Source organism: Colobus angolensis, unplaced genomic scaffold (assembly GCF_000951035.1).
Source record: "Colobus angolensis palliatus isolate OR3802 unplaced genomic scaffold, Cang.pa_1.0 Scaffold6, whole genome shotgun sequence".
In the NCBI taxonomy this organism is placed as follows: Eukaryota; Metazoa; Chordata; class Mammalia; order Primates; family Cercopithecidae; genus Colobus; species Colobus angolensis.
The window spans coordinates 7,169,578-7,181,968 of NW_012119598.1; positions in this window are offsets into that span (position 1 = coordinate 7,169,578).

Here is a 12,391-nt window from a genome sequence, read left to right on the forward strand (position 1 = left end):
ACCAGTTAGAATGGCGATCATTAAAAAGTCAGGAAACAACAGATGCTGGAGAGGATGTGGAGAAATAGGAATGCTTTTACACTGTTGGTGGGAGTGTAAATTAGTTCAGCCATTGTGGAAGACAGTGTGGTGATTCCTCAAGGATCGAGAACTAGAAATACTATTTGAACCTGCAGTCCCATTACTGGGTATATATCCAAAGGATTATAAATTGTGCTACTATAAGGACACATGCACACGTATGTTTATTGTGGCACTATGCACAATAGCAAAGACTTGGAACCAACCAAATGTCCACCAATGATAGACTTGATTAAGATAATGTGTCACATATACACCATGGAATACCATGCAGCCATAAAAAAGAATGAGTTCATGTCCTTTGCAGGGACATGGATGAAGCTGGAAACCATCATTCTCAGCAAACTATCACAAGGACAGAAAACCAAACACCACATGTTCTCACTCATAGGTGGGAACTGAACAAAGAGAACTCTCGGACACAAGGCGGGGAACATCACACATGGGGGCCTGTCTGGGGGTGGGGAACTGGGTGAGGGATAGCATTAGGATAAATACCTAATGTAAATGATGAGTTGATGGGTGCAGCAAACCAACATGGCACATGTATACCTATGTAATAAACCTGCACGTTGTGCACGTGTACCCTAGAACTTAAAGCATAATTAAAAAAAAAAAAGAAGAAGAAGAAAAGAAAGTTGTGGATTAAAAAAAAAAAAGAACTGAGAATAGATATTTCATTTGATCCAGTAATCCCACCACTGGGTATCTACCCAAAGTAAGTCATTATTTACACTTACACTTGCATACACATGTTTATAGCCACCCAATTTGCAATTGCAAAAATATGGAACCAGCCCAAATGCCCATCAATCAACAAGTGGATAAAGAAAATGTGGTATGCATTAAATACACATAATGGAATACTACTCAGCCATAAAAAGGAATGAAATAATGGCATTCGCAGCAACCTGGATGAAGTTGGAGACCATTATTCTAAGTGAAGTAACTCAGGAATGGAAAATCAAACGTCGCAAGTTCTCACTTATAAGTGGGAGCTAAGTGAGGAAGCAGAAGCATAAGAATGACATAATGGACTTTGGAAACTCAGGAGGTGTGCGTCGGGGGGTAAGGGATAAAAGTCTACACATTGGGTACAGTGTACACTGCTTGGGTGATGGAGGCACCAAAATCTCAGAATTCATCACTAAAGAACTTATGCATGTAACCAAAGACCATCTGTTCCTCAAAAATCTATTGAAATTAAAAAAAATACTAAGAAAAAAAATGCTAGCTATTTAACAATTAGCTTGCAAAATTCCTGAAGTTTTAACTATCAGCTCTCAAGAGCTGGTACAAACCAGCTCCAACACACCACTGTCTGGCACTCTTCAGCATAAAGACAGAATGTTGCAACAGATTTCTAACCAGCTACCTCTCCTGCCTCTTTCTCCCTACTTTTTTTCCCGCATCATGTCACAGGATGAGAAGGGATGAAAATTCCCTCTTGTTTTCTACCCAGAGCAGCAAGTTGCATAGCCAAGACAGGCAGCTTCTCTACATTTAAGGCATGAGCTCTAAGATCTGAGCCCCTTCTCCATAAGGTTTGGTTCTTGAGACGCTAAGTAGAAGCTAGAAATACTAGAAAACGTTTTCCTTTCCCAAGTCCTCTTATCAGACTGTTATAATCAGTTTTGAATGTCAGAAGCTGAATATGCTTTCTATCATTCACATTGGATTATTTCTATTTATCTATCTTCAAGTTCACCAGTGCTTGCTTTTGTCATTTCCACGGACCCAAACCAGTTAGCTTCTTAAAGTTTTGTTACTATATTTTTTGCTTCTAAAGTTCCTATTTGGTTCTTTTTTCCATTTAATATTTTTATTTGTACGCTGAAATTTTCTAGTTTTCCATTCATTTCAATAGGATTTGCCCTTACTGCTTTGAGTATTTTTGTAATCACTGTCTTAAAGTCTTTGTCAGATAATTTAAACATCTGTGACATCCTGGCTTTGGCATTTTTTTGTTTTCCTTTGTAAGTTGAGATTTTTCTTGGATCTTTGTATGCTAACTAATTTTGAATGGTTTCCTGGGTATTTTGGATGTTGTGTTATAAAGCTCTAGGTCTTATTCAAACCCTACGGGAAATGTTGGTATTTTCATTTAGGCAGCCAAAACGCTTTGTTTAGCAAACTGTTAAATTCAGGCCGCAAATTCTGGTTATTTTAGGGAGGAATGATAAAAATTTAATTTGTGGACTTATTAATCTGAGAGAAACCAACTTTCTGTTTATGCGGTTTCAAGGTTAGCACTATTTTCAAAACTTTTGAAGTGCTATTCAGATGCATCCCACACATGTGCCATCCAGTGGTGACTCTGGGTTCTGGGCTGTAGTCAATCCCATAATTCAATTCTCAAAGTCGGGTATTCTGCTTAGAGTCAGATCCATGCATGTGGATGAGTTCAGGGGTAAGCTCAGGAACTCATATACAACTTTATAAGGTTGCTTTTCTTAGCTCCTCCCTCTCCACAATCTCCCCAGTGGGGGTTTCCTGGGGCTCTCTGTTTCTAGTTTCCAGCCAGAAAGCTGGGGCTTTATTTATCTTACTCTGCCACACATGTGCTGCAACTGAACACTTATCTGGGGCCAAACAATGGAAGAAATAATTTTGAAAACAACAAGGGTTCAGCCCACACTCTTGAGACCACAGTTCCTTCAATTGGAGAGGAGGTTTCTACCCCCTCCCTCCAGGAGTTTTAGGCTCCTGTGTGTCCCCATTGCTGCCACTATCTCTGCTGCCACCTCAGGCTTTCTTGGGGACTGGGATGCAAGAGATTGGAGAAAATAAGTAAAAGTGAAAAGTTATCCAACTTTTTCTTAGCATTAGGTGACACATCTCCCACTCCTCAAGCCTTAACCAGCTGGTTTGCCCTGAACCTGTCTGTATGCCAATGCCTCCTTTCATGCTTCAGGCTGTGTTGAGTCCAGGAAATTTGGGAGATGGGGGAAATGTAAACTACTAGTCCAGCAGGTCTTCAAGCTCTATCTAGTCTTTTTCTCCAAACCACTTGCTACTACTTACTTTTCAGTCTTCAAATAGCTGCTCCACACATTCTGTCTAGGTATTATAGCTGATTTTGATGGGAGAGACAGGATGGAGTGTATTTAATCTATCTTACCTGGAGCCAGAACCCCCACAACGTGATCAGAGGTATCTTCCTAAATCACAAATCTAGGCATGTCACCCCCCTGCTTAAAGCCTTTAAATCCCTTATCCCCCATGCCTTCAGATGCCTCCATCTGTGATGCCATCTCCTCTGTAATCTGGCCTCTCTTCCTCTCTCCAGTTTCCAGCCACTTTCACCTCACACCCTATTCAGCAGCAACACTGAGCCATGTGCAGCTCCTGGAACATGCAATGCTCTCCTGACCTCCCAACCTTGGCACATATGTTTCCCTTACTTAGAATGTGCTTCTCCCTTCTTTCCCCAGCTACTTTTCCATAGGCCTTAATAGAGATATTGTTTTCTTTAAGAAACTTCCTTTGTCCACAAGAATGGATTAGCTTTCCTTATCGTGAGCATCCATTGCACCCTATTACAGAACTTGATCAGCTGTACTACAGTTGTCTGTTTATCTGCCTGTCTTCCCCACTATATGGTGAATACCTTGAAGGCAGGTACCTTGAAAACTATGTCTTCACCAGTTTCTATAAGAGCTCTGGAACATAGTAGGTTCTTAATCAAGGTCTGTGGAATTGAATTTGGGTACCAGCAGCGCCTCTGGGAGGGATTTTCTACCACTCTACTTCTGCCTCCTTTCTCGAGGTCCCTCATAACAACTTGCCATTGGTTCTTCATCAACAATATGCTCCATGCTGGATCTTAAACTCCACCTTGGATCAAGGTTAATGACACTTGTACTGCTCTAAACTTCCATTGTGTGAACCACCAGATTTCCATCCTTTCTTCAGACTAGTGTGACTGAGTGCTGCTCCCACACATGACCACCCCCGACCTCACTCAGCATCTGTGGAGTTGAATTATATCAGGATCCACAATATCCTTGGGAAGTCAATTTCCTTCCCCAAACTTTTGCCTCCTTCTTCCCACCACCTAATAACCATCAGATACTGATAAAGTAAACCATGATTTCCTAGTTCACTTTATCACCCCTGCCCCATCTGTCTGCCTAAACCTTATCCCAAAAATACCTGATGTACAAGCCACAGAGGAAATTTTTAATTTTCTAGTAGTCACATTAAAAAAAAAAAGAAAAAGGAAAAGGTGAAATTAATTGTAACAGTACATCTTATTTCAATTATCTAAAATGTTATCATTTCAATATGTTAATAAAGAGTTTTTAAATTTATTAGTAAGATATTTTACATTCTTGTTTTCCTCTAAGACTTCAAAATCCAGTCTGTATTTAATCCTTACAGCCCACCTCAATTTGGACTAGCTTCATTTCAAGTGTGTAACGGCCACTAGGAGCCAGTGGATATTGTACTGAATAGCACATGACCAGAAATTAGGTATTAGTAGCAATAAAAATAATAATAGCTAATACTTACTGTGTACTTACAACATACCCAGCACGCTCCTGAGCCCTGGAGACTTTCCGTGCATTCCAAAACTTTATTCTTACAGCAATCTCATAGGCTAGGGACTGTTATTAATCCCATCTTGTAAATAAAGAAATAGTCTCACAGATTATGCACTTTCCCAAGGTGACACAAACTGTTGAGTGGCAGAGCCAAAGCTAGCAGACTGGTGTGTTTCCAGGCTCAGGCATTTACCACTCCTGCGATGCTGCTTCCTAACCTACAGAACAGTTACTAAACTTATGAAATTTCCACACATTGAGAATACATGTGAGGACTAAAACTGTTGTGGATAAAATAGCTCAAGTGTTTTGATGGCTAAATTCTTGTGTGTGTGTGTGTGTGTGTTTTGAGGAGGAGTCTTGCTCTGTCACCCAGGCTGCAGTGCAGTGGCATGATCTCGGCTCACTGCATGCTCCACCTCCCAGGTTCGGGTGATTCTCCTGACTCAGCCTCCAGAGTAGCTGAGATTATAGGCACCCACCACCATGCCTGGCTAATTTTTATATTTTTAGTAGAGATGGGGTTTCACCACATTGGCCAGGCTGATCTCAAACTCCTGACCTCAGGTGATTCGCCTGTGTTGGAAATACAGGCGTGAGCCACCATGTCCAGCCTAAATGCAGATTTTGAAAGTCATCAGAGAGGATAACCATATCCTTCCAGAAAATACCCCCCTGTGCTATAGCCAAAGAGGAAACCCAGCAAAGGGTAATATTTATTATGTTCTCGAGCTTTGAAAGCTTCAAAAAGCATTCCTTTAGAGAAAGTTAGTTTCCAACAGACTTGACAGACAATTAAAATCAAGCTGGTTTCCTCCCTGGTCCCTTCACTCAATAAACTCTGTTAGCCTCTGGAGCCAATGCTGTTAGCCTGGAATGCGGTGGGGGGACTCTTAGCTGCTGTCTCATGTGCTGTTTTCAAAGATTTCTTCCATGACGAACATCAATGGTTTCCTTCTCTTGCCATTGCTAACTAAGTGGAACACCCTCTTAGCGACAAAATGGGGAGATTTGCTAGCACCTTGACTAGAAGCAGCAAATGTCACCTCCCAGTAATAGTCCCAGGCAATTCAACTTCTACTCTTCCCATGATTTATCCTCTGGGAAATACTTAACTCTGTTAACCTTCGGACTTTACATGTAAAATGTAAATGTTTTTTCAGTTTGGATAAAGTTCTGTTATAAGTAACAGAAAATCAAGCAGAGACATACACAAGTTAGAAGCGTATTTCTCTCTCCAGTGAACCCAGGAAGTTCATGGTGGCCCATGATCACTGCGACTTGGGCTTCTTTTATTTTGTAACTCCATCATCCTCCACCTGTGGCTTCTGCCTTTTAGTCCAAAATGGCTGTTTCAGATCCAGTGATCTTATCACATTCCAGCCAGTAAGAAAGATGAGAAGACAAGAAAGTGATAGCCCTCTTCTTTTAAGGACCCTTCCTGGAAGTTCTATATACAACTTGTACATATACATATTGGCCAGTAGGCCACCTGAGAAGACTGAGGCCTCAGTTCTTTCCTGGCTGCTTGGCTGGAGGTTGCACACAGCTTCTCGTTACGTGGCCCTTTCAATATGGCAGCTTGCTTTATGAAAACAATATTCAGCAAGACCCAAGCTTCAAGGGGGGATGAGAAATGTAATATTTGCTTTCAGTGTCTGTGGTAGCCATGAAATGATGCCTCTCAGATCTCCAACTCAGGGAATGTAATTGTCTGAAGGCCCTAGCTGCTGTCCTCTGGAAAGGCTGACGGGATAGGGTTGCTTGACTTAGGAAGTCAAGGCTGCAGTGAGTTATGATCACACCACTGCACTCCATCCAGCCTGCTCGACACAGCAAGACCTCATCTCTAAATAGAATTTTAAAAATACAATCCACCAGGCGCAGTGGCTCACGTCTGTAATCCCAGAACTTTAGGAGGCTGAGATGGGTGGATCACGAGGTCAGGAGATAGAGACCATCCTGACCAACATGGTGAAACCCCATCTCTACTAAAAACACAAAAATTAGCTGGGTGTAGTGGTGCACGCCTGTAGTCCCAGTTGTTTGGGAGGCTGAGGCAGGAGAATCACTTGAACCCGGGAGGAGGAGATTGCAGTGAGCAGAGATCACACCACTGCACTCCAGCCTGGCGACAGGGCAAGACTCCATCTCAAAAACAAACAAACAAACAAACAAAAAATCAATCTACTCCAAAAATATAATTTAAATGACAGAAAAAGCCTGTTTCTGTCAATGTATGTGTATTGCATGTACGTTACAAATAATCCTTTTCCTAACTTAGAACTTACATTTCTACAGGGTAATGGCTTCTGTATAAAACCAATATAAAATAATGAAGAGGAGAGATACCAAATCTTACATCTTCTCATTGTACAATCTAAAGACATGCCTCAGACCCAAGAATTTTTTATATTGCAATTTTCACTTTAATTCCTTAATTTTGTACTAATTTTCCAAAATGATTGGTAGATTTCCCTCACTATGCTAAGAGGTCAGCTTTAAAGAGTGGGCAGGGGGTCTTGGAAACTCAGATAAGGGCTTTGACACTTATTTTGGGCAAAGCTAACACTGAGTCACAGGGTTGTCCCAGTGAATTCTTTTCCCTATTGCCTCAGCTGAGAGAAGTCCACTCTGATTTTATTTCTCATTGTGTCTGTTTTATCATCACAGTTAATATAAAATATGCCAATAAATACTCTATCTAAACAATAAGTCTTCTCATTTCCCTTTTGTGCCACAGAGAACTTGCAGAAAATGGGGGAAAAAGGGGGCCACCTTTTCTTAAAGCAGTTTGCCCAGGAAACCCATGCTGTGTAGTTCACAAATTCAGCCAGGAGGTGGCGGTAGTAACCAATAACAAAATCCTGAGACGGCCTCTATCAGCTTCTCATTGTCCTGTGGATGCTTCCTGGATCTAATCTGATGCTTATGAAAGTGATTTCCTCCTTTCAAAAACACCAGGCCCAAACAGAAACTAACTTCATCCTGCAGATAAAAAACTGTGTGTTCCTTACAAGTTGTCAGAGTCTTCCAGACCTTCAATAAATATTTTCCCAGCAGCAAAATGCAGCTGCACATTTTAGGAAGCAGAATGGGCAAATTCCTTCTGCAGAAGCTCATGCACCATCAGGCCTCCCCCTCAGGGTGGCAGGAAGGTGTGGAAAGGTGGATTAAGCAAGCCAAGCTGCTAGGCAATTCCAGCTCCAGAGAGGCCAAGCACATTCCCCCAGTTTCTGCAGGAAACAGCAGGGAACTGAAAAATGGGTTCTGTTGAAGTGAGAGTGATGTTCCCAAGTCCTGAGTCCTCAAACCGAATCACTTTCCAGCAGCAACACCTGTCTTCAGCATGCAGACATCGATCTCATAGACTCTTTTCTGAAAGATGTTTAATTAACATGGCATTACTGCCACCTTTTTTTTTGTTTGTTTTTGTTTTTGTTTTTTTGAGAATGAGTTTTGCTCTTGTTGCCCAGGCTGGAGTGCAATGGAGCGATCTCGGCTCACCGCAACCTCCGCCTTCCAGGTTCAAGTGATTCTCCCGCCTCAGCCTCACGAGTAGCTGGGATTACAGGAATACACCACCACGCCTGGCTAATTTTGTATTTTTATAGAGACGGGATTTCTCCATGTTGGTCAGGCTGGTCTCAAACTCCGGACTTCAGGTGATCTGCCCGCCTCGGCTTCCCAAAGTGCTGGGATTACAAGCGTGAGCCACTGCACCCAGCCACTGCCACCTTTTAAACTACAGAACATGACTGTGCCTGCTCAGACAACGAAGGGTTCTGAAGGATTTGAAGAGCCACAAGGAGTCCAGACCTTAACCTGAGAGCAACAGCAGCATTAAATATGTCTAAGCCAAGGAGGAACATGGCTCCATGAATTTAGAAATGGCTAAGAAGAAAATAAGCTAGTAGGAAGGTAGGAAGTTGAATCAGTTTTCTCTCCATGAATCTCAGCATTAGGCTGTTTTTATTGAACTTCTGATAGTACATCTTGAAGAATGCTAAAGAAAAGTCTAGAAAGGTGCTCTTAGTCTCCTTTCTCTACTGCAAAAGCCCTTTATGACCCCCAGGAGCAGCAGTCCCCTGTTTCCATATGGTCCCAAGGAGATGAACAACGGCAGAACATTTCCTGGGCTGTGGAGGGACGTAGCTTCAGACCGTGAAAAAAGTAGCCAAAGCTCTCAAACCTCCATTCCCTCATGTGTTAAACAGGGATAATAGTTCTTACATCAGGTTGTTGGGAGAATGAAATGAGATCACATATGTGAGTCACTGACCTCCAGTAAGTGCTTGGTAAACAGTAGTTATCACGGGCGGAGGCCTGACCTGGGAAATGGTCAGCAGGCACGGCAAGCTCACCAGCAGATGCTAAAGTGAGCCCCAAGGCTCACCATACCCGCCACATGTACACACATACACACACACACACTCATGCACATGCACAAGCAGGCAGTGAGTGTCCCTCCTACATCTCACACATGCCAGGTCTTCTGGGAGTCACTTCTGTGCTTCAGCCAAGATGCCCTGGAAATGTTCCTTTCTCACCTGCATGAAAATGCTTTTGAGGACCCCCCTCTCCACCCGGGGTTCAGCCCCCTCAGACTCTGTACCCCTGGGGGTGGCCCTGACCCACCCACCCCTGGAGCTCACCATTCCGGGGCTCCCCTGATTATTTACATGGCAATAGAAAGCTTGAGATCAAGCTGAGGTTGTGGTGCACATTTGAACTACAGGGAAGGGAAAGTATCCTGCTGAGGTTTAGAAGGAGGGTGGGAACTCACAGAAGCCACACAATGAAAAGTCACTGATGATAAACGCCGATTTCACACCCGTTAACCACGGAGAATGTGCTTGCACCAGGCCCAGGTGTCTCTTGATGGGAACGAGGTGTGCCTCTCCCCACGGTGTGCAGCCTGCCCTGTTCTTGCCCTGCAGTCTCATGGGAACTTGCACTATGTACCAGAGCCAAGTCGGAGTTCATCAGCATTCACCCAGGCCTATTCTAAGTGACTTCTCCTGCCCAACCAGGCAGGGACAGAATGGATCAGCCCCCTTGCATGGAAACTTCCAAAGTTCTAAAAGAGTCTTACAGCAGAAAGGAGTTCAGCGTCAGGCCTAAAGCGATTCCTTTAACAAAACCTGTGCAGGCTCTGGCTTACAGGACTTGGTTCCAAAGGTTGGTTTGGAATGTCACTTCCGTCAAAACAATGACACTCAGGGTGGCTGTGTTTCCAGGATTCCCTCAAAAGTCAGTTGAGCCCACTCTCATCCTCCCGCACAGCCGGGAAGCCAGGGAAAGCCTGGCACACTGGGGTGACTGAGTCCAGTTCAGAATAGCTGGAGAATTGAAGAGGAGGGCCAGGAATGGAGAGAGAAGAGAGAGAAGTACACAGAGGCCCATCAGATAATGAAGGACTTTGGAAGCCACTTTAGGAGTCTGGACGTTACACTGAGATAACGGGGTGCCATGGAAGGATTTTAAGTAGAAGCCCCACTGATCCAAAAGGCTGAAACACTACTCCCTTCAAGGTATTGCGACAGTCGAAGTAAACTCTATGGCTGGCCCAGGGCCTGAAGCTGTAGGGGTTCTTGGATGGCAGAGGAGAGAGGGAGAGCAATGCGGGCCCTGGGCTCCCTGCCAACGTGGGGAGGGAGGGGAGCCCCGAAGCTCTTGGTTTCAGCATAGAGAGTGGGAGAGGCCAGAAGGAGAGGCCAATAAGACACTAAATCTCACTAAATCCCAGCTCAGGGAGCTCTTTTTAGGTGGGAGGCTGTTTAATGCAGGTATTCCTAAGTTAGGGGATGTCTGCATCCTGCTTTCTTGAAAATGCAATTTCCTCCAAGCCTACATGGCAGTGGCCACACACACACACACACACACAAAAATGTGCAGGATGGAAAGAATGGATCTATTTTATGTGGGGCATTAGTTATCTGGAAACGTTTGACAGAAACCAAAGGCCAGTGCCCTTCAGGCCACAGTATATAGATTTCTCTTTATGTCCAGATATGAACTGCATAAAACTTGAAGCCTGTGGGAAGAAATTTAAGGTTAAAATATTTTTATGATATAATAGTGTTTTTCTAAAAGCAAAGCTAGTATAAATAAATACACCTGTACACCAATGATAAGGTTAAAATTATATATTTAAATATATTAATAAATCAAGCCATGGGGCAAACCAAGAGCAGTAAAGGCAGCACGGATCCCTCGTCATGAGTCAGCCCGCGCTGGAGCAAACAGACAAGGTGCTTGAACTGAAGTGTTTTCATAAAAGCCATACCAACTTTGCACAAACGACTTTTTATTCTCTAGACAGCACATGTTAGAATGCAAGCCTTTTAATTTTCCTCACCTTTCATCTATTTTGCTTTTGCTCTAGACAGAGGCCAGATTAACAAAAAACAAAAATATATTCAGAAACACAGGCTTACAATATTGGAACTTCCCCTCTCAAAGAGCAAGACAGCATCTTAGCGAAATTGCAGAAACATTGGCGGGCGTCCATGAGATTTCAAAAATAGTTCAATAGCAAGATGGCCCGCATATTTTTCCATGAATACATTAGAAACAGATTGATGACTATTGAAACATAAAACATAACTCCTACCATATTTTATGGAATTCAAAACTGCCTTGGTGTAAGACACACTGTTATTTAATGAAGGACTAAGAAAAGATAAACACTGACAGAATATCTGTCACACTGCTTTCTTATCATTTAGGCTTTTTAAAGCATATTACAAGAGCTCTTTTAGGCCTAATTGAACTTAGAATTTATTAATCATGCATCACTCTTCTGCATGTGCAGAAAAGAAAAGATAGGTAAATCACTGGGTTACTGTATGCCTAAAACTTCACAGTCAGACGCTAACTCTTTGGAATCACTCTTTGATTCTGGATCTTTTTTATCTGTGTCTTCCCAGACACTGTTGAACCTTGAACCATCAAGAGCTTCCAGAAAGGTTTTGGCGAGGCCATATTGCTTTTAAAAGTGCCACACAACTGTCTTTGGGATTTTCATCTGAGCCTCTGACACCCATCCTCTAAGCTTTGATGTTCGCACAGAGGCCATGGCAACCATGTCACACGGCGGCCATGGGAGTACGGAACCCAGAGATTCAGAGTGGTTGGAGCATGAGAAAGCGTTCCTCTTAGAATCGGTGAAATACACTCAAATTTAATTTTTACTTTTGTGGTCTTTCACTTCTACTTTTTCCCCCACCTCCAACCAGATAAATTTATATACATCTAAGTCCAAAGATAACTCTTAGGGAAGGAGAAAATTCTGACATCTACAATAAAAAGTAGGAAAAAACACATTTTAAAAAAAACATGGCAAACCTATGATTGGGGATCATTGCGTCAGTCTACACTCCAGAATGTCTCCTGCTGGTACACAGTGTAAATTTGCACTGCTGGAAGCTAGGCGTGCATGTGGGTTAAGGAGCCTGGGGAGGCTCAGGGCAACAGAAATAACACAGGCGCTGGGGTCAGCCCCAGCTGGGAATGGGTGGCGGCTTTCTCATTTAACTTGCCTGATGCTGTCCATGCTACTTAACCTCTCTAAGCTCCAGGCTGCTCATCTACCAAGAGGATGATAATAGTATGTGTCTCACTGGGTTGTGATAAGGAGTAAATCAAGTCACAGATGTAAAACGCCATCAATAAACGCCAAATATATTTTGGTTCCCCTCCCCCGCCTTTTATCCTGTCCTCAGTAAACAGCCCCAGACATCACCCAAAAGCTGAAAATA